The following is a 23,331-nucleotide window of genomic DNA, read 5'->3' as shown; positions in this document are numbered from 1 at the left end:
TGTATATATTATTAAGGTTTCAACTTACATCTTTCATCATCTAGGAAGTTGTTTCTGACCATGTAAATCTAGTTAAGGTACCTTTTGTGTTTGTGAACCATTCTGTGTTTCTCATGCTTATTATAACTGCAAATCTTGTTACCATGATAGACTGCTAGCTCTGTGACAATAAAGACCATGTCCCCCTTATTTACAGCATATCCCTAACACTAAACATAAAGCCTCCACAGAGTAGGTGCACCATATACATCGGTTCAATATAGCAATAAATGAGTGGATGAAGAGCTCAGAATGTCAAAAACTATTTGTTTTCATAATTTATAAACCTGCTTTTCTTGTTCTCTGTTTCAGTTATTGGTACCAGTGACTTTCAAGTTACTCCAAACTAGAAAAAATAGTTATCTTTTAATCTTGTTCTCTTTATTCTCCTTTTCTTCTCTCCATAGTTGTTGTCAATTTTTGGCTATTTTACCCATGAATTGTACCTTGAATTAGTCTTCCTTTTTTTAATTCTTGTTGTTTTTCTCCATCATTAAATACTGAACCTGCAAATGTGCTCAGTATATACTGTACCAGGGTAACAGAGAATCATATCTTGGCATATTTCATAACTTCCCATTCATCTTGAGTCATTTAAAAAACCCTCCAGCCTAGTATAATTTGAAATTTGAATCTCATATCTGATTTAAAGTTCTTCCTCTGCCGTGGCACTAATCAGATTTCGGGCCCTGGGAACTTGAAGTTGGTATGGTCTGTTCTTTCTCATTCTATTTTTCTCTCTTTCGATTTCGGTAGGGACTTGGATTTGTTCTGAGGTACCTTTTCTCTCCCCCAATTCTGGTTCTAGCTCTTTAGGTTTAAGGTCTGGATGGAAAGAAAAACTGGACAAAAATTTATTTTTACTTAATTAGGCTTATGATTATAATCGGTTGTGTTTTGCTGTGTCTATGACTTCCACTGACTGGCCATTAATGCCTTCTTCTACATGGCAGGTGTCCAAATGGTGGCTTTCTAGAATAATAACACTTTTTGAATCTGTGAAAGGTTCTACTGGGGTCTCCTGATGCACAGTTAACCTGCTGTGAGATATCCTTAGTAAACTCTCTTTCAGGCGCTCTGTAGTCTAGGCACTTGGGCATAGTGTGATGGAAATATAGTCTCCTCTTGGGAGTACCCTCAGTATGTAGAGATCATTCTCTTATCTTGCAGTACCACGGGGAAAGAGTACTCCCAAAAGAGAGACTGTTTGGCCTCAGGTGTTTCCAATTCTTGTTATTAGGTTGGTGCAAAAGTTATTGTGGTTTAAAACTTTAAAAATAATTGCAAAACCGCCATTACTTTTGCACCAACCTAACAGTGAGTAGTATACTTACTTCCTCCTTGTTCTTGTTTTTGGGTCCTAGTTTCCAAACTCCATTCAATAAGAAAAGTATCATGAAGCATTCTCTTAAATGTATACCAAAATCTTTTAATCCATACTATTTAGTCTTTAAACCAAAATAACACATCACTAACCATTGCTCTTCAGCCAGGAAAAATACTTTTGTTAGGCATATTTATAATCTACGAAAGGAAGTATTTTGTAGAATTTGGGAAAATTAAACAAGGGAGAATGTAATGGTAATACATTGATCTTAGTAGAATAAAGTCTGGTTTGGAATACTTTAAAAAAGGCAAAGTGTCTGCCTAATATAAAAGTTATGGAAGATTCTGTTTCAGAGCATTACAGTATCAAAACAGTGCTTACTGAACAATTGAAAGAATGATTCAGGAGATGGTAGATGTACCCCAGAGTAATTTACCTTTATGTGTTATTTTAGGAACAAAATGCCTCTGGAACTTTTATCTATTACATTTATGCATATATGTGTGTGTATATATTTGTACAGACACATACACACATACTGTATTACCTAGATAATAGTCCTTTTTATTTTTACTTAATTTGTTTCAATGCGAAGTTTCTCTTGATAATTGCAATTTTTTTAGTGATAAGGTTTTTGGTGCTATGTCCACAGTGGTTGAAGACAGATTTCTTTAGTCTATGTAGTTTTTAAAAAATATTTAATAATTTTTATCTTTATTTGAATGGGGAAGAAAACAGCACCCTCCTGTTATCCTTTCTGACATTTACTCCGGTAGATCCTTTAAAGTGAAGAACCGGGAATGAGATATACAGAGTCATCATTAAGCAGCAGAAGCACTATAGTCTTTTTAAGTATGTACTGAATCAGAACTTCCAAATTATTTGGGCTTGTTTTATTTATAATATTGAAAGAGAAGATCAGTAGGAAGAAATAGTGTTGAAGAAGTACAGATTTGAAACAATCTGGGACTAATTTTTTCAAGTCCCCTGCTTTAGGTATGCTGTCAGTAGTTGAAATTAGGTGTGATAATTATTTGTTACTTACAATGGGCAAGTTTTACATCTTCAATTTTGCCAGTTTGAAGTTTTTGGTAATTTGTGTTTCTAGATTTGGGGCTTGTCCAGTTTTCTTTTCCGTGATAAACATAATTTTCTAGATAAAGAAAGCAAATTTGCAAGAAACATGGTTTTTAAAAATTACACTGGAATTATTCTTTAACATTCAAACATATTCTTACCCACTTCTCTGTCTTTGTTAACATTTTAATTGACCGGTGATCAAGAAATATTTAATAAACTGCATGCAAATGCTACTATAAATCAAGTTTTTAAATAATCCAGATTTGCTGCTTCCATTTAATCAAAATGCTTGTGTTTTGAGGAGGAAAACAGAAATAAATGAATTGAAATGTATTATGATATTCTATATGCAAGATTGCTAGATTCTTTAATTTCAGTTATCTTTAATTTCTAGAAGTGCTATTTGACTCCTTTTCAGATCTCTTTACTCATGTTTCCATCACTCTTTATTCTTGAAACATAGTAAGTGTACTTATTTTAAACTGTCTCATAATTCTGCCATCTCTTGTTTCTGCCAGCTCTCACTCATGCAGCCATGCGTCCTTGCATGTTTTGTAAATTTTTTATTGTTAGCAATTTATCTGAGAGAAGATTTGAAACTTGGGATAAAGGTGGTTTCCTTCAGAGTGGCTTTGCATTTACTTTTGTCAGATGCCCGTAGTCACTCATAGTTGGAACAACTTGTAACTGAATTGTTGGTTTGAGGTTATTTGAACTACTGAGGTATGAATTCAGGCCATAAATGTACTTGAAGGTGGGCTTGTAGTTATGAATTTGCAGAGATTCTCCTCCATCCCGGCTTTCCAGGTGTGTATATGTTGGGAAAATTATCAGACTGATAGGATATTTCTGTTTCACTGTTATAATCACGTAATGGCTCATTGGTGTCAGGATTATCGGGGGCTATTTTACTAGGCTGTGCACCTTGGACACACTTGGTACTTTTTATCCTAATTCTTATAGTCAGGAAGATTAAAAAGACAGAAGCACAGATTACCTTGGTTTATTAAATGTCTTCAAGGTAAACACTCTCTTAAATGCTCTACTTATTCCTCTGAGTTCCTGCATTCGTTTAGGCCTTGACCTCAGTATTACTTTCTTGCCAGCTAACATATTCCATTGAAAAATGCATTAACTTTTCCCCCCAATATATTTAGATGTTTCAGGCCGAAGGATTGATCGGGCTATTTACCTTACTATGTTCACAAACATAAAAGTATGCTAGATTTTTTTTTTTTTTTCTTTACACAAAATACCTTACTTATTTTCCCCAGCTCCCCGGAAAGTCTATACAGGTATAATAACCATTTCAGAAAATGAGGTAACCTGACCAAAGTCATGCAGCAAGTAAGTGAAGAAGATTGATCTATACACAGATCACTGTCTCCATGTGAGTTTAGATTCTTCATCTACAAATACTTGTTCCAAATAGCATTTATTGTGTTGATCAATGGTGATGACTATAAAGAAATGAAATCCTGAGTTTACTATCTGCAAGGAGTTTGGAGAAAGAAGATATAGTAACAGTTACTACATTATAAACGTGTGTCAAGCAATATGTGTCAAAAACAGGTAGTAAGTGCATTGGGATTCTCCCTGACCCCCAAAAAGAATCTTTCCTGTTTTCCCTGAATGTCTCTTGTTACCTCAATATTATCTGCTGATTTTTCTCCAAGAGCCCATAAGTTCTTATTGCCATTTTTTCCTTGATTTTTTCTTTTAGCAGTCCTATCAGTATTTATGTTGGGTTGAGATGTATCACATAGTAAATATCAAGAAACTCTTCAGGTATTTCAAATATAGGCAGAAATATAATATCTGTTAGGTTGTTCTCAGTAAAGACACAGTGCAGAGAGCTTTATTGATACCAAACGGAAGCCTATTACGCTTTTTTTAAAAGCATAATTAGTTCATCTTGAGCAAGAAAAAAATCCTTAGAAATGTTATCAAATGTTTTGAATTTTGAGATTACTTCAGATTTAAAAGATTTGAGAAAATGGATAGTTAATGAAGCAGAAATTTTGTAAATGAAACAGGTGTAGAATAACTATGTACAAAATAGAAGTGATCTTAGTAGTTCTCTAGATTGGGTAATTCTAACCATTATAAAACTTGAAATCAAGCAAGACATTTATAAGTCATAGGATAATGCAAATAAAAGAAACTATAAATACATTTTTCTGAAGTAATTCTTCATGTATTACATTTAAAATTGATTATACCGTATATCATTTTAAATAGCATTTTAAAATTTAAACCAAAAGTATATAGACCTTATTGTATTGTTTTTTAGATTGTAACTTGGTATCTTTTGATTTATTGGAAAAGTGAGTTGAATTGAAGACAAGTGTTTTAATAGGCAGTGAAATAGATTCTTTTTTTTTTCATTTTTCAGATATTTATGAGCTCATCCTATGTGAGAGGTATTTCTAAGTACTGTTGAAGATCTACCCCCAAGTTCTAGTTTTGGGAGGGGGAAAAGAAAAATAGAATTTCTAAGAATTGGCCTCTAAGGGAAAATTTTAAAAAGTAGCATTTAGCCTTCTAAAAAGGTATATGAATGGATTTATTTATTTATTTTTTGCTTTGCTCTAATGTAGTAAGTTGTATTTTTCATTGATGACTTCTGTTTTTCCATAATTTTTGTTGATGACAGTGATTACAGTGTTATTAAGAAATACTAAGTAAGAAAGAATATATGGTAGGTCCTATTTCTCAGTATGTTATTTTACTTTAATACAACTTTTATATTGAACATTTACTATTTACAAGGCCATAATCAGCACACTGTATATATGTTATTTAATCTGCCCAATAACTTTATGAAGTAGGGTCTATTTTTAGAAAACTGAAGCACAAAAAACTTAAATCACTTTTCATAGGTACTACTTAGTTGTAACCATTAGAACCAGATTAGAAAGCACATGTAGATAACACTGCATATAATTTATTTTTAATGGTAACTTTTATTTTGATAATAATCAATTAACCTGGAATTTGAAGATAGTGATAATACAGAATAGTTCTTGAATAGACTTCAAAATACGTAGGATAATTTCTTAGAATTATGTACCATGTCTCTATGTAACCTTAAGTACTACTTAAATTCTTTACTCATTACATTTTAAAGATTTTGCTAAGCTGTTTTGTTCTGCTCTCCTTATGGCACTTTTAGTTTTTTATTTTACAATGACTCTGAAAGGCTATTGCATCATTCATGTAATTCATGTAGTTTTATTATCCAAATTACATTTTCATTTTGTCTTTACCGTTCAGCATGTTTCTACCTATTTTTCAATTTTGTCATGTTTTATTTCCTCCTGGTCATTTAAATGACGTTAAAACTATCACAGATCATTTTTCTAAGTTTTTTTTTCTATATGTATGTCCATTTTGTAATGTCACGTTTTTGTTTTTTTTCTCTTTTGTCAAATTTTCATCATCAATCAAGGATTAATGAAAGAAAAGATTGAAAAGGAAACTAGTAAAAGAGACAGTGTGGTAGTTTTAAGTTATTTAATCTCATTTATTGATGATTTGCTTGTATTATGTAGATAGTTCAGTTTCGTACAGTATCATTTGGTCCTTACTATAGAACAGTGCACAGTCCTGGATTACAAAACTGAATGAGCCGTGGTTTACCTTTTTCTTTCTCTCTCTCTCTCTCTCTCTCTCTCTCTCTCTCTCTCTCTTTTTGGTCTATCTAGTCTTTTGTCATTTTTTCCCCCCTCATGTTACACTGAATTATTGGTCTTTTATACATGGAAGCCAAGAAGTAATAAGAGACTAGATAGACAAGAAAGGAAAAAGGTAAAGAGTGGTGGACTGTAGAAGCAAGTGTGGAAGCACTGTTGTGCAAGGATAATAGCAGATACAATAGAACAGAAAGAAGTCAGTGGAGAGAGAGAAGATAGAAGCTCTTTGTAATCTCAGAGAGTGGAAATGGTGCTGAACTGTAAAATAGTAACAACAGCAACAAAAAAACCTCGTGTTGGGTTGCAGGATCGTGCTGCATCATCTGGGGAATAAAGAAGTTAAATAGTTAGGTTGGTGCAAAAGTAATTGCCGTTTTTGCAATTATTTTTAACCTTTTAAACAGCAATTACTTTTGCACCAACCTAATACATATTAAAAAGGATAACATTTGTTCTTAAGAAAGTGCTAGAGTCTAGCTAGGTACAGTGAGTATAGGTGGAGAGCAACGTCAAACAATGTTTTTTTTTGTGTGGTTTTTTTTTGAGACGGAGAAAAACCAATGATAAAAGTAAAGTTTTTCGGCATGGACTTCTTTAGCAAAGGTACAGGAGGACTACTACTGGCTTCCACAGCTCTTAAGTCTGACCTCTTACTATCTACACTTGTGGCTGCCTTGCCACACAGTGTAATTACTAATGCTCATAGTGATGACTCTGATTCATCAAGAAATATTTAAATTGTGTTCATTACATTTTAAGAAGTTAGGGATATGTGTGATTACATTTAAACATTTTTTTATAAATGTATTTAAAATTCAGGTACAGTACTTAAAGGTTTAACATTTTTATCTCACAGAAACAAACACTAAACAAGATATACCTGTTAGACATATTTTATAATTAAAATACTAGTTGTTGAGCGTATTATTTATATATTATATAATAAAAGGATTAGTTACTATCAGTTTTGTTCTAATTTTCACCAATTTTATTAACGTACCATATTCAATATATAAAAGAACAAAGGTTATGAAGAACAGAGTTTGGTTTATATCTTATTATTTGCCAACTCTGTGATTTTGGGGCAAGTTGCTTGATTTCTCTCCTTTACAATTTCCAGTACAAAAATGGATATGGTAGTACCTATCAAAAGGAGCTGTAATGGGTAATGCTGTATGTAAAACTTTATCAAAGTAGAGACTAAGCCCTCAATAAATGGCATTATTTCAGTGTAAAGCAGCATGTGGTTATGAAATTATGTAGGCAGTGGGATCTTGATTTTTACTTTATTTAGCAGTGTTTCAGGTTTAATTTATCAAAGAAGAATGACTTGGATTCACATAGAAATTACTTGTAAAGGTAATTAAGATAACATTTCTTCCTTCAACACTTTATTCGTTAAAGTCTCCATTGTACACAATTTCTTTAGACATAAATTTGTCTATGTAGAAATTGTCTATGTAGTGAAAAGTTGGGGACTTTTTATGAAAGAATTATTCCACATCGCATGTGTGTCAGTTCACTGTTTAAACATCTTTCATCAGAACTGAAAGTACATTGAGGGTTTACAAGTGAAGGGGTGAGAAGCAGCTGAACAGGGAATTGAGGAATGGATGCTGATAATGGTCCCATTTATATTCCTTATTCACTAGCAGTCCAGTAGCTCTACTTTTAATTTTACTCTTTATTCTTATATAATCAAAGAAACAGTAGGATCTGTTTACAGAAAGTGCTCTAGCTAAAAGCAGTTGCAGTTTCAGAGACGAAAAACTCATTAGGACTTATGAGGTCTCAGAGAAAGGGACAAATTATACGTAGTGATGCGGCCATACTGTATAATATTTAAGAGGTTAGTCTCTGGAACTAGACTTTTTGTTGAAGTTGGAATCCACGCTCTTCCACTCAGTGTCTGCATGAATTCCAGTAATTTACTTAATCTGTGCTTCAATTTTCTCACTTGTAAAATATAGATAGCAATAGTATTTACCTCACAGAATGGTTGTGAGGATTAAATTAATAAATGTCTATGAAGCAAATGTAGTAGTACCTGACACATTTTTAAGTGCTATGTAACTGTTACTGTACTTCATCAAATCTGAAGTACCATTGTATGTAAGATACACCATTACTTTACGTACCAAGAAAGAAACACATTGTAGAAGAATATGTGTCTTAGAATCAATGCAATATAATAGTATTGGATAGGTAAATTTAATAAACTTCTCATGTTGTGGTTCTTTTCAAGATAATGATTATCTTGTTCCTCTGTGTTATATTGTTTATATTTAATTGACTATAAATTACCAGGTACAATAGCAGTACTACTATTTTTAGGAGAAAAACAGAAATATGACAAACCATGTATGAATTTAGTTAAATGGGCATTATGTATTGTTTTGTCAATTTGTAAATTTTTTTTAATTTATAAGGTGAGTGTCTTTTGGTATCTGGCGTTCTATTAATTTTGAACACACTTTCATGTATCTCTAATACATTAATAATAATAGTTTGCAGATACATACTTTAGACCTTGAAAGATTCTAAAGCATTTGCCAAATAATCAGACAATATATTGTATTCAATAGATTTATAAGGCTAAGAAGAAAATAGCAGTAAAGATCATAGGCTCTGGAAACAAATTGCCTGGGTTCAAATCTCAGTCACTTACTAGCTCATCAAGTCACTTTGCTTTTCTGTTCCTTCATTTTCTCATCTGTAAAATGGGGGAAATAATAATTCCCACCTCACAGTTGAAATTTATGTGAAAACTCCTCAGGACAGTGATACATAATAAGCACAATGGGCTTGCTATTTTTTGTGTTAATTTAATTATGTCATTCTAAGTATTTTTTAAAGTTCTAATCAATTTTATTAGCTAGAATTCTTAGTAAACCAGATCATTCTATTTTTCACTGTTTTTTTCACTTTTAAGATTATAAAGAAAGACAGACCTGAAACCATTTAATGTAGAATAGAATATTCTGTATACTCCAGAGGGCCTGTTGCGAGTATGATAATTGGTATCCATAATAACAACACATAATCATCAAGAAGGTAGAAATAAAATTAGTCACTCAAGAGTATGTGTGGTAAATTTTTTTTTAAAAATTAACAAATGGTGAAAAAATCAAAGTTTTGTCACTTGAAGTTGTAAATTACACCTCCACTTTTTTATTTATTTATCTTTTTTTAATTTTTTTTTTTTTTAGTGAATCCATGCTGGTGCTGGATGATTGAGATGTTACTATGTTAAAAATATAGAAATTGACATTATTTATATATTGTTTCATATTCTAAGTTGGAAATTTATCTAATTACTTTCTTATGTTGATTTTAAAAACTTAAATAATATATGCACAGAGTTAAAAAGTAAAATACTAGTATTAAAAGACTTGAAACCAAATAAAACACTCCCGTTTTACTTTTCTCCATTTTCCACAGCCGTACTTTCCAGAGACAGTGATTTTGTACTCTGGGAGCTGTTTCTTATGGAATTTACATATTTTTAAATAACACTTTAAAATTGCTGTTTATTGATTTATCAGTGTTTTTCTCTATCAGTTTACTTCCGATTTTATTCATTAGGGATTTACTATTCTTACATTTATATTAATTCCTTCTGTCAGCATACTCATACAGTAATCACTCCGTTTTTTCAACATACTTATCCAGTAATTTTGCATTAAATCAACTAATTTTATGAATATTGCTAATTTTTTTAGCTAACAATGTATTATGATTGTTTTTTTACCTCCTACAACTTTTCATTTTTTCTGTAGCTATTAATTACCTCACTTTTATTTGCTTGTTTTTTGTGTACCTACTGTGTTTTTATTTTTCTTAAATGTTTCAACAGATCTGTTATATGCATAACAATAATTTTTTGAATGCTCAAATATGGTTTCAAACACTGTATCAATTGTCTTTTTTTGTGGCGATCCTTCCATAATGGTTGGTCTACAATCTAGATTGGTTGCTTTCTATGCTTGGCGCAGAGCAGGTCATCTTGGGACTTCCCCTGGCTATTCTCCAGTGCTAGATCCTGTACTTCCTGAATCCCAGGCTTCCCTCTCCCCGTTTTCCCCTTCTTTCCTTTTACAGAAGTATACTTTACAGCTGCTTCCTGATAAAGGATTCACAGAAGTTTGCTTACTTGAAAATATCTTCATCCCATCCTTGCATTTGAATATTAGTTTGTGTGTATAGTTGTAGACTATAAAATAACTTTCCTCAGAATTACGAAAGCATTGCTCCCTTCTGTCAATTTTCTGTTCTCTGTCTATGGTCATTGGCCGTACATTTATATGGATTTGTCCTCTTTTCTCTCCTGTTTTTCGTGTTTTTATCTTTTTGTTCTATGTACTAGAACATTTTCTGGGCTTTTTCTTCCATTGAATGTTTTAGTTCAGCTATTATTTTTATATTTTAAAAGTTACTGTTTCCCTGATTATTCAAATTTTTTTTTTTTTTTTAACTTAGCACATTGTTCTTATTTTGTGACTAATTATCATGTCCTATGTCTTCCGTGAGGATGGGAATGATTTTTTTTTTTTAATGTTTCTTCTGCTCTTTATATTGTATTTCCTCTGAGAAAGTTTTCCTGTTTATTTTGGCTCCAGTCCTTCATGTTGGTTGGAGACTTTTCTGAAAGTCTTGACTTAACGAGGTGCTACAGATTTGGTTGGAAGCTGTGTGTCTGGGGGCAAGAATTGTTGCCTAGATGACTTCATTACAGTGATTAAGGAAAGAGCCAGAATTCTCTTGGGCAATCCCAGATTGTGGTATCTACATGTCTGTTCTCTGGGGTCCTAAAGGTTTTCCAATGAATATTCAGACACTCTTTCTGGATGGTTTACATCTGCCTGCCACCATTTAAGAACCAGTTCAGGTCCAGTTGAGTCTTGTCCTTTGGGTCCTTCCTATGTTGGGCTTGGTAGTTCAAAGTCAGGAACATCTGTGGTTCAAGATAATCAACACTCCAATCTTCTAGGGGTAAAAGAGGACATGGGGAAACTGGGGAAGTGTTCTCTACATAGACTTTTAGCGAGTACCGCAGTGTAGTGCTGCCATTACCTCTGCCTGTCTGTTAGTTAGGCAGATGATCTTGATTCTTGTGTTACCCTTTTCTGCCACTTACTTTTCAGTTTCTTCTGCTGTGCTGGATCAGTCACTGGTTGTCTGCTGATGAGTTGTTCATTTTCCAAAACCTTCTCTTTGTCCTTTGGTTTTCTACTTTTTTAAGTCATCTTAGTGGAGTTTCAGAAGGGAGTGTGCTCAATCTTCCATACTGAAACACAGTATGACTAGAATAATAGCAACTACTAGCATGTATGGAGAGCTTTACTATGTGCTAGACTTGTCCCAAGTGTATTAAGTGTAGATTTTCATTCGATCATCAAATGAATTACATTAGAAAGACACTACTGTTATCCTCATTTTACAGATGTGGGAACAAAATTATAAGGAATTTGACCAATATCGCATGGCTAGTAAATGACAGAAAGGTTTTAATCTGAGAATTCACTTCTACAATCTGCGGGTAGTATTTTATAATTATAGACCAGAAGTCTACAATACTTCCTCAAAGCTTCCTCAAAGCTTTTAGATACTGTGTGTACACACACACACACACACACACACACACACACACACACACATTACTACATTCCAAGTGAAGAATAATTTTTCCAGTGACACAAAACTTTAACATAAACTATTACTACTTACCACCACTCTTCTAAGTATTTTTTTAAATGACATTTACTGTCTGAACTAGGGCACAGTGTTCTACACATTAAGGATAATTACAATCAGAGGACTAATAAGTTTTAGTTGATCCTATTAAAATTTTGTTTAAAAATTTCAGGAAGAGTAGAAATATAATATTTGTTTATAAGACTTAAAGATTATAAGCAAACTTTTATTTCTTTGAAAAATATTATAGCCAAACAGTTGCAATTTAAAATAACCTTAACTTTAAGGTGTCACCAGTTAAGAATAAATTCTGTTCAATACAGTTTGATTTTTCTTTTATAGTAATAAATCACCTCTATTTTTTGTAATTTTACTATCCTTCTATTTCTTCGGTGTAGACGGAAGAAACCTACTGCCTTGCTGAGGATTTAATTTTTGAATCTAGGTGATGTACTGTCAGCACAGTGAAGCAGGGAATTATTCTCCTGTGTCAGCTGCTGCTGGTTAAAGAACAAAAAAAGATTTGGGATAGGCTGCGTTTCTATTATCTCTACTCACAAATCTTATGACATGCAAATAAGTTTTAAAATCAAGAGAGTTCAAAGTTTTTTGTGACAAAAGATAATCCCTGCTCTCAGTTCTTCCTCTGCTCTCTCTAAAACTCCCAAGTATATTTCAAACTTCCATGCTTTTTTTTGTTTGTTTCAGTGGTAGTAGCCTTCAAACTTATTCACTTATTCAAGTGATAGAGCATTTGGAAGTCATTATATTCTTCAGGAAATTGGAAATATTGGTATATTTAAACGTAACATTAATAGTAGCAGCAGTGGTAATAATAATAGCTAATAGTTATATGCTCCTTCCTATGAGCCAGAGACAGTTATAACTGCATGCTTTCTGTATTTTAACGGAATTATTTCACACAATAATCCTGTGAGGAAAATAGCACAAGAGATTAAGTGGTTTGCCCAAAGCATGCATGGATGTGTGGTATGCAGATATGTGTATGTAAGTGTACATGTGTATGTATAAGTATATATACATATACACACAATATATGTATATATGTGTATATACTTACAGATACATGTGTATCTGTAAGTATGCATATGTACATACGTAAATTTTTTTTTTCTATAAAATTAGAGGCAGTGATGGAATTTGCTCACAGATAGTCTATTCCCATGGTCTGTCCAAATCAACACTATGTTATACTAATAGAATATTCCAGTATAGGCAACTAGTAGGAGTTATCAATGTTAAAAATTAGATAAAATCTCAAAATTGGGCAATTTTATCCCTTAATCTAGTTTTTCTCTGAGCTGGGGAAAGACTGCTGTTACTTGATTTTTATCTCCAAAAGCCTCAAAAGTTACAGAACGCAGCTTTGTAATCTCTGCCCTGTGTCTTTACATGGCATAGGGAACAAATTTATATTTCCTTTTTCAATAAAGTTTTCATTTTACTAAATTATCACAGTGTATAATTTCTTATTATATATCTATAACTTTGTGGTAGAAGAGACTATAATACTCATCCCTTTTTATTTTAGGAAATTATTATTTAACGATATGCATTGTTAAATATAACAAATTATATAATAGTCATATGAGGAGTTCTGAGAAATTCATGTACAATTTTGGCATCCTTGTAATGAGTGGTCTTAGAGTCATGATAAAGTATATATTTGTTTGTAGTATCATTACAAAATATAAATTTGACATATAAATTCTTGAATATCATTCATGGATATTTGGATTAGGAAATGTCAACAGCAATTTATAAGAAGAGAGTCTCAAGTATAAACCTGTCCATGTCATATAAAAATGACATTAAAATGTACACTTATCCCATATTTTAAAATATGGGCATTCAATATCCTTCCCAAAGTTATAGTAACCAGTAGAATATTTAATAAATGATGAGGGTAAGAATAAATTCTACATTGTTGCATTCCAAATCAATTTTTTCTGTCTAATTATGCTCTTTAACATAGCTACCAGGATGCTTTATATTTTCTTAAAATTGATAGCTGTTTCTCCTTTTATGAAAGATGTATTAGAGTCATAAACATTACTGAGAAATATTAGAAAATAGAATAGTGATTGCACAAGGATAGGGGTAGATCTACAGATTTATACGCTTTAGAAAAATAACTACTCTTTTTTTTTAACTTGAAAGGGTATAAAACTGTTTGCTTCTCTTGGTGAAAATTCATTTCATAGTTAATTTAAAATTTCCTGTCCCTATAAATTTTCTATTACATCCAAGTACGATACATAATATGAAGGCAGAGAGGGAAAACTTATCCTTGAAAATTCTTTTAGTCAGAAGTTTTTTATTGCAATTTGCTGAAACAGTATTACCTAGTTCCATTCTAATATCATCAGGTAGGCTAGGGAATTTTAGAATGATTAAAGTAAGCATAGCATGAATATTTTTAAAAATATAACCTCAAACTCTTGATACTGTTATATCCATGGCATTATCTGGGTTTCTGAAATTAAAATAGCACATTGTAAAACTTTAACAAAATGTCTTGGCCTATTTAAACCTTGTTTGCCAGTTATAACTTTCCTACAGGTTACAATTTTGAGTATTGTAGCATGAATTTACAAACATATAGGTTAATATGTACTGTGATCCTAGAAGATCTTATTTGTGTGTGATGAAAGCAAATTTGGGTAGCTGTATGTTAAGATTTATTTTTTATTTTGAATATATGAAATGCTTACGGGATTATCCTGCTTCACTGTGTGCCATTTAACTGCAAGTAACCTGAAAAACGAAGCTTCAAATAAAAATAAATAAATAAATAAATAAAAACAAATTTTATATATATATATATATATATATATATATATATATATATATATATGTAAAACTATAAAACCATCGTTTTATAAAAGATTATCAGTGGAAAAATGAGGAACAAAAATGTTCTACCTTGATAAGCTCGCTTTGCATATCAGCCATTATAAAGGTGTTCCCATTGTATCTCTACCTGCATTGCACTCAAGTCACCATATTTGAAGGTCAAATATAAATTATCTTTTCCATAATTAGTGTCAAGATTATTGGTGAAAACACAATATTGTTAGCATTTGCAATTAGATTTTTTTGGGACTATTTTTTTATTTTCATGTAATTATCCTAAGCCTTTTTCTTCTTCATGTTCCTAATAGAATAGCCACTTTTTTAAAAAAAAAAAAATAATAGACTTCAATTTTTAGAGCTGTTTTAGGCTTACAGAAAAATTTAGTAGAAAGTTTAGAGAGTTGCCAAATTCCCTTATTTGTCCCTGCTTCTCCTGCTCCCCAGCACACAGTTTCTCCTATAATTAACATTAGTGTGGTAGTGTATTATTTACTGAAGTCCATAGGTTACATTAGGATTCACTTTTTTGTGTTTTTACAAATATATAATGACTTGCATCTATCATTATAGTATCACCCAGAACAGTTTCACTGCCCGGAACATCCTGCATTCTGCCTATTCATTTCTCCTTTCCTCCCCGTCCATCTCTGGAAGCCACTGATCTTTTCACTCTTGCTACAGTTTTGCCTTTTCCAGGAAGTCATATACTTGGAATCATAAAGTATGTAGCCTTTTCATATTGGCTTTTTCATTTTGCAGTATGCATTTAAGTTTCCTTTATGTCTATTTAAGACACGATAGCTCATTTCTTTTTATCACTGAATAATATTATATAATACTGGTGTATAACACAGTTTGTTTTTTCATTGACCTGTTGAAGGACATCTTGCTTTCTTCCAACTTTCGCCAGTATGAACAACGATGCTGTAAACATTTGTGTGTAGGTTTTTGTGTAAACGTAAGATTTCAATTCATTTGGGTAAATACAAGGAGTATGATTGCTGAATCATATGGTAAGAGTATGTTCAGTTTGAAAGAAACTGCCCAACTTTTCCAAAGTGGCTTTACCATTTTTGTATTCCAATTAGCAATGACTGGAAGTTCCTATTGCCACACATCCTACCAGTATTTGTTACTGTCAGTTGTTTGGATTTTAACCATTCTAATAGTCACGTAGTGGTTACACATTGTCCCTTTAATTTCCAGTTCTCTAATGACATACTCTTATAGAGTGAATTAGGTCTCCCCCAAAATTCATATGTTGACGTCCTAATCTCCAGTACCTTAGAATGTGACCTTGTTTGTATATAGGGTCTTTGCAGAGTTAATCAAGTTCAAGTGAGGTCATTACTGTGGGTCCTATTCCAATGTGACGGATGTCTTTATTCAAAAGGGATATTCGGACATGGAGATATGCCATGGGAACATCTATAGGTTTGGAATATGAGCCTCCCTCACAGCTCTCAGAAGGAACTAACACTGCCAACACCTTGATTTTGGACTTTTAGTCTCCAAACCTGTGAGACAATTTCTGTTGTTTATGCCATCCAGTTGGTGGTACTTTCTTTTGGTAGCCCTAGCAAACTAAAACACATATGATGTTCAGCATTTGTATACTTAGATTCCATCAGTTTCACTTTTTGTTGAGGTGTCTGTTCAGATCTTTTGCCCATTTTTTAATTGGATTGTTTGTTTTCACTTGTTGAGTTTTAAGAGTTCTTTGTATGTTTAGATTACTAGTCCTTTATCAGATATGTGTTTTGCAAATATTTTCTTTCCGTCTGTGGCTTGTTTTTTCATTCTCATAACAGTGTTCTTTTTGCAGGGCAGATGTTTTTAATTATAATGAAGTCCAGCTGATCAATTTTTTCTTACGTGGATTATGCTTTTGGTGTTGTATCTAAAAAGTCATTATCAATCCCAAAGTCACCTAGTTTTTCTGTGTTACATTCTAGGAGTTTTATAACTTTGTCTTTAGTCCATTTAGATCTAATTTTTATGAAAAGTTTATTGTCTGCGTCTAGAATTATTTTTTTTTCCATGTGGATGTCCAGTTAAGCCAGCACCATTTATTGAAGAGGTTATCCTTTCCCCCTTGAATTTCGTTTGCTCCTTTGTTAAAGATCAGTTGATTGTGCGGGTTTATTTCTAGGCTCTCTCTTCTCTTCCATTGATCAGTTTGTTCATTCACCAATACCACGCTTCTTAATTACTGTAGCTTTATAGTAAGTCTTAAAGTCAGATAGTGTCATATCAGTCTTCCAATTTTTTGCTTGTCCTTCAATATTGTGTTGATAATTTGGCCGACAATATTTACTAACATTGAATTAACATGTAAGTTTGGATTATTTGACTTTGTATGATTTTCCTTACACTTTCCGATTTATTTATAACTGATAGTCTTATATCATGTGAAAAAGTAGGCTAGAAAAAAAGCTATAAGTACAGAACTTGGTTTTGTAATTTTTAAGTCACATTACTTTCTCTTCATTATGTCGTATCTCTATGGACTGACTGATAAAATATATGTTGAATATACAAGACATAATTTAGGATGATGAATGATTGTAAAACGAATGGGAACATTAAGGAGTTATAAACCTCAACGTAATAGGATCATGTATCCCCTAAAAATGTGACATTTAAACAGAGGTGAGATTATGTATTATTAATCATGTAAAACACTGATACCTTAATTTATTAAAAAAGATATACCTGAATTTTTAGAGAAGTACCATTAGATATTAAATGACTGAAAAGAGCATGATTCCATTTAAAACAAAGTCCTAAGTTATTAAGCTATGAGTCAGAACAAAATATTCTCTGAAATCATTTTTAAATTCTTCCAATATGAATATTGAAAGTGTTCCTTTAAAACAACAAACAATCTAACCTGTTTTTTCTTTCTTCTTTGCTTTTTCCTTGCCTTGAGCCTTTTTGTTCCACAAGCTTCTGAAGTTGGTGTCTTATTTAGGGGATTTTACTTTTAGCTTCTAGTGTTCTCACAAATATATAAAATATTTATATTTCTTAGTGTTGGTAATAAGACCTAGTATTATTTACAGATGTTCACAATATTTCTGTAATTTTTATGCAAGGATAAAAATCTAAGAAATTCCTTATAAAATACCCATTAGTTATGTAATTTCTAGTTGTTCATAAGAATAAGAAATAAAAATAAGATAATGCAGGCATTCAGCTTGGTATTCGTAGAATGTGTTAGAGAGATGAAAAGTCAAAATCACCTACTAGCTAATTGGTGCTAACCATTTCATAATATAGTATGACTGAGTGGGGATGTAAACATGATATGTTTTTTTTTTTTTCTTCAATATGGCCTTTGTTTATGATTGGTCAAATCACTTTTTTTCTTTCTTTATTCATCTGAAGAAAAATGTCATAGCTTCTTGGACGCTTCAGAAAATCTGTTTAATCTGACTTTAGTCAAGTCAGTTGAATCAGACTAGTTTGACTTTTAACCTCATAGCCAAGTTTAAAACTCAACTTTCCCCTTCTACTTTATGACACTTAGGCTTTTCTAGGAGATTGGGGTGTAGAAAGGGTTGAATCTAGTCATTCACTCTGGTCACTCCAATGAGTGAAGAGTTACTTGCTCTTTCATTTATATTCCAGTTTTTCCTCCTGGGTGTTGACACCTAGAGGAGAGAGATGGGAAGGGGAAAGGCTCTCTTACGTAGCACCTTTGTTCCTTTTTTCTTTTCTTTTTTCTTTTTTTTCTCTCTCTACTTCTCTAACACTGACTAGACCTCTTGCCTTCTGTGGGAAAAGAAAGACAAATACTAAGGTATCTGATGTAGCACATGTGCAAAACTTTTTTTTAGGGGGGTGACGTATTTTTGGCGGGTCATACTTTCCAGTTCTGGCTTAACTTTTCTACTCTTTCTCAGCTCCCACCTTTCCAGTATACCCACAGCCTCCGGCTGCTTAAGTCTGTGTTGTCTGTGGACTCAAGTTCAGCTACTTTCACAGTCAAGACACCTCTTGCTATTACAAATAGTGACTCCAGTTCTCTCTACCGCTTTTTCCAACTCCAAGTCTTTTTTTCTCTTGTTAAATGGGCTTTGGGGGGGCGGGAGGGGGCATAAGATAATCAAGTCTAAACACAAGCAGAGGTCCAATTGAGAGATAAGATGTCAATCTTCCATTATGAATCTTTTGGACCCTCTCTTGTTTGATTTGGACTCTTGACAACATCATTGTTCACCTACATTAAGTCAGTGGAGCAAACTGATGATCAACTCATTCAAAATGGAGCAGGGTTGGGTAGTCTGGGGTAAAGAGGCACTGAGGAAGGTAAACATGTTAAGTTATGGAGGAGTGGTTGGCTCTCACTTATTTGGGCTGTATTCTGAATGAGAAGTATTTGGTTGATGATTCTTCTTAGTGTTGGGTTCTAATTTCCTATCCCTGGACAATGGGAAAAATCCCACCTGATATTCTATTAAGTAAATTTTACCATAGTCGTCCTAGTACTTCCATTTTTGCTATCGACTGTCAATTCCATCACAGCAGCAGGCATGATCCTTTTGACAGATGAAATAAGTTATGTCACTCCTCCAGTCAAAATTCTGCAGTGGCTTTCTCTAACACTTAATACAAAAAAATATGAAGTCCTTATGGCCTACAAAGTCCTACATATGTGATTTGTCTTCAGGTTAACATTTGGGTCACCTGTTCCTGTCTCAGGTCTTTGTTCTTGGTATGCCATCTATCTGCCGTATTCTTACCATCGATAGTCTGTGGACTCATTCCTCATTATTTGGAAATTATTTCATTCAAATAATGCTATTTCCTTCGTTTTTCTCTGAGTACTCTGTTAAAATAGTATATGTGTCATTCTGTTCCCATAATTTAAGTAAGATGGGACTCTATAAGCAAGTTTTAGTTGAGATAGCTCTTTTGAACAATTATTACTGTTACTGATAAGTCAATTATTGTACCATGTGCTTTATGTGAGTTATTTCATTTAGTTGTTAGAAAACCCCTGTGTCTGTTACTTATTTTACCTAAGAAGAAACAGCTCAGAGTAAGACATTTAATAAATGAATACGGCTATGTATCCAGTTGGTTGTCTTCACCTCACTTACCAGTACTTCCTTGAACGTTTGGGGGAAGTCACAGAGCCTTTTGAGAACCTAATAAAAGCTCACGGCCCATTTTCCTTAGAAAATTTTACTTACGAACTTGTTTAATGTGTCTTTATACTCATGTCCTTCAGCACAATTCCTAGGTTCCGTAAATTCCAGATTGGGATTTCCTGATCTATGTCTTCTTTTAATAAAGAGATTGGGGGCTCTGTACTTTCTTTGTCTTCTACCACCTCTTGTCACTTAAAGGAAATATTTATACTATGGCTTATTCTAGAAAGAATTTGAGAAAGCTGAAAGGAAATGTTCAGATATCTCTAACGCCACTAATTATATGCCAAAACAAATAAAGCCTGGTATGGCAAGTGAGATTCAGAAAAGTTTGACTTATGGGACACTTTTTAGTGGTTACATTTGTTGGACTTTGCTTCAAAGCATCCTCAATCTGTTTCAGGAACCTAAATGTGATACATTGAAATAATGTAAACAGTTACCTCTTCAGAGTAGTATAAACATAGTAGCTGTTCCTTGAGGTAGAAGATTAGAAAAATAGCCTAGTGATTCAGTGATATTTCTCAGAGAATTTTTGAATTTTCTGATTTTATCAAAGATAAATAGAAAGGGAGGTAGTATTCTAATCAAAGTAGGATGTGGTAATAATTTTCTGTACTAATGAAATAAAAGTTACCATATATTTGGTTAATTCATTGTTTACATGAACAAAGGATAGAGACTGTTTAGATTCTCACTCAACATAACTTTGAAGAGAAGTTGTCCTTTTATAATGGGATTGCTATTAAAGCTCCAAAAATAATATAACCACTGCTAGTGTTGAGGACTAGTTATTTCATAAAATTGTGGGGCTTTTGCATAACAGTAATTTAGAATTTCAGAATGTTTTTCATTTCTTTTTAGATATTTTAATCTTACTTGTGCTTGCATTCTGATCTCACTTATTTTTTTTCCTCCTTGAATTGTCACCTGAAACAAAAGTATTAAATTAGCTGAAAAGAGTGTATACATTTTACTGTATACATTTGCCTGGTTTTAGGTAGATTACTATAGAAATAATGTTAGAAGTCAATATGCAATGTTTGGGTTATATTTTTGACACAGAAGTTTTAACATTGACTTATATTGTTATTGAATAACTATGTCTATTTTTTCCTTCAATCATTTTTGACATTCAATTTTTAAATGAATGGTAGCTCATCTGTGTAGGACTCTTATGACTGACTGATGTATTCTGTTTTGCTGTAGCACAGTTTTCAGACAGCCACTTTTGTTGTTAAATATTTTCATTTTCTATAGTACTTTTCATCCCTGTATATATGTACAGGAATCACTTCACCCACCACCGAATTGCAGCCACTTCTGAGGTGGAACGCAGCAACTGTTTAACAGCGCACTTTCCCCTAGGTGCTGACAGCTGCAGAAGAAATTGTACATGGTCCTGTACAGAAGGTATTTCTCCACTGTGCCATCTGCAGAGTGAAACTGACTAGGAGTACTACATAGACTGTAAGTTTCTTGTGAACCTGCTCTAGACTGGAAACCCCAATAAGAGTGAATAACAAATAACTGGGGAGCATCATTTAAAAATGTATTGAGGTCAGTTAAACTTAGTGCTGCCCTCCCTGGCTCTAAATTTATTTTAAGGTCATGTAATTTGTGAATGGTACCAAAATGAGTAATGAACAAAAGGAAATGACTTTATTCTAAAAGCAAATGAAACTAAAATGCTTTTATAAATACTTCACTTTTAATGATACTTAAAAAAATCAATTTGTTTTTTAAATATTTTCGAATAACCAAACCAATATTATATAAGATTTTAGAGCTGTATTCTTAAAGTAGCAAATCAACTTATAATACAATGAGAACACCCTAGTTAGCTTTGCTTGCAGTGTTGTATGTCTTAGTCTTAATACTTTCACTCTTTTGGGGAAATTTTTGCATCAGAGCCAGTTTATGATGAACCTAGTATTTATTCTTTATTTTAGAAATATTGAGTTAAATTTTTTTTAACATATTGAAACAAAGCTTGAGAGAGAAGAAACAGTTAAACATTTTAACTTCCACTAACTGTATTTTAGTCTCTCTCCCCAATTCAATTATTTAATGATTTTCTTCTCTTTTGTAAAGACAAATTTATAAGAATGCTATCTTTAGTAATAGTTTGGCATGTTTATGACTTATAGGATAGGAAAATGACATTAGGAACTGCTGTGTCTATTGTTAAACAATATGATATGGATTGTTATATTTAATTGTTTTGCCTTTTTAGTCAATAGTCTGATGTACTAGTTATCAATTTAAAAAAAATTTTTGTGTGTGCTTCTATAGACATTTCTATGGCAAGAAATTAGGGTCCATTAGTATTCAGAATCTTAATCTGTGATGATTATAAAGTACAGTGTTATTTTTTTAGCTAATCTAAATTATGTGTCATAAATTAAATGATATTTGTGTATATCTCTATACCTATAGATTCTCAATGAATGCAGATAAAAGTCTGGGCCACAGTTTACGTACTTGTAAAATGAGGTGGGTGGAAGAAATTATTTTCTAGAGACCCTTTCTTTAAGTATTTTCAGTTCTACTCAGCGGTAGAATTCTGTGTATTTGGAATTGTACCTTACATTATGGAAACAAGATACTTTGGTGCAAGTGATTTTTGTTCTATTTAGAATGTTATTTGTATTAATTAAATGCTGAGTGATGGTATTTTACAGTCAAAAGAACAGGTCTGATTTCCTACAAAGATTTTCAACTAATTTTGTAGTGCAATTACCCCCACTCTTTTGAAATATGTATATATGTGTGTGTGTGTATGTATGTGTGTATATATATATATATATATATATATATACACACACACACACATATATATGTATATATATATATATATATATTTTTTTTGAGAATAAATACAATACAGTTCTCAATATCCTATTTAACATGGAAGCATCAGGTAAATTATCAAAACTCGGCTTTATTACATTCAAAATAGAATGTAGTTAAATATTACCAAAAAACTAACTTTTAAAGATTTCCCCGCTTACTTGCATAGACTTAATACTTCATTCAATAGTCAAAGCACTAAAGAAATAAACATTACCATTTTAAAGAATATAGTTTAGACATGTACTTATGTGTCTCTAGCAAGAAGGTATTTTATCAGTATATGAAAATTTAATTTGCTATAATTGGTTCTTTTGCATTTTCTGCAAACAGTGTAATTGTAAGTATTGCTTAATCCCATTCAGCTTATTAACTGAAGTAATCATACTTGACGGAATAGATCATATGTTTTATATATTTAATGTTTTCATGAAAAGGTACGAACTATACCTATTGGTGCATATCAGAGTATTTATTTTTCAAATATAGAAGATTTTAATTGTTATATATTAGACCTTCTGTGGATGATGTAAATTTAACAGCTTATTAGATAACGGTTTTTAACCATATGAATCTTACACTTTAATATACTTCCAGTGTATATTAT

The 23,331-nt window shown here is 32.3% G+C and overlaps 1 protein-coding gene across 5 annotated transcripts in view; it reads left to right on the top strand.

Annotated features, from left to right (window-relative positions):
* NOVA1 (NOVA alternative splicing regulator 1) overlaps positions 1 to 23,331 on the top strand; it is a 139,847-nt gene that overhangs the window by 23,129 nt on the left and 93,387 nt on the right. Inside the window, exon 1 of one of the 5 annotated variants that reach the window (XM_019746880.2) lies at positions 21,240 to 21,341. The exons of the other annotated variants lie outside the window; for them this stretch is intronic. The gene's annotated coding sequence lies outside the window, so the exon portion shown is untranslated. Of the gene's footprint in view, positions 1 to 21,239; positions 21,342 to 23,331 lie in introns of those variants that run through there. 5 annotated transcript variants of the gene reach the window in all.

This window comes from Rhinolophus sinicus, linkage group LG03, assembly GCF_036562045.2.
Source record: "Rhinolophus sinicus isolate RSC01 linkage group LG03, ASM3656204v1, whole genome shotgun sequence".
Lineage (NCBI taxonomy): Eukaryota > Metazoa > Chordata > Mammalia > Chiroptera > Rhinolophidae > Rhinolophus > Rhinolophus sinicus.
This window is presented reverse-complemented; position numbering and strand designations above follow the sequence as displayed.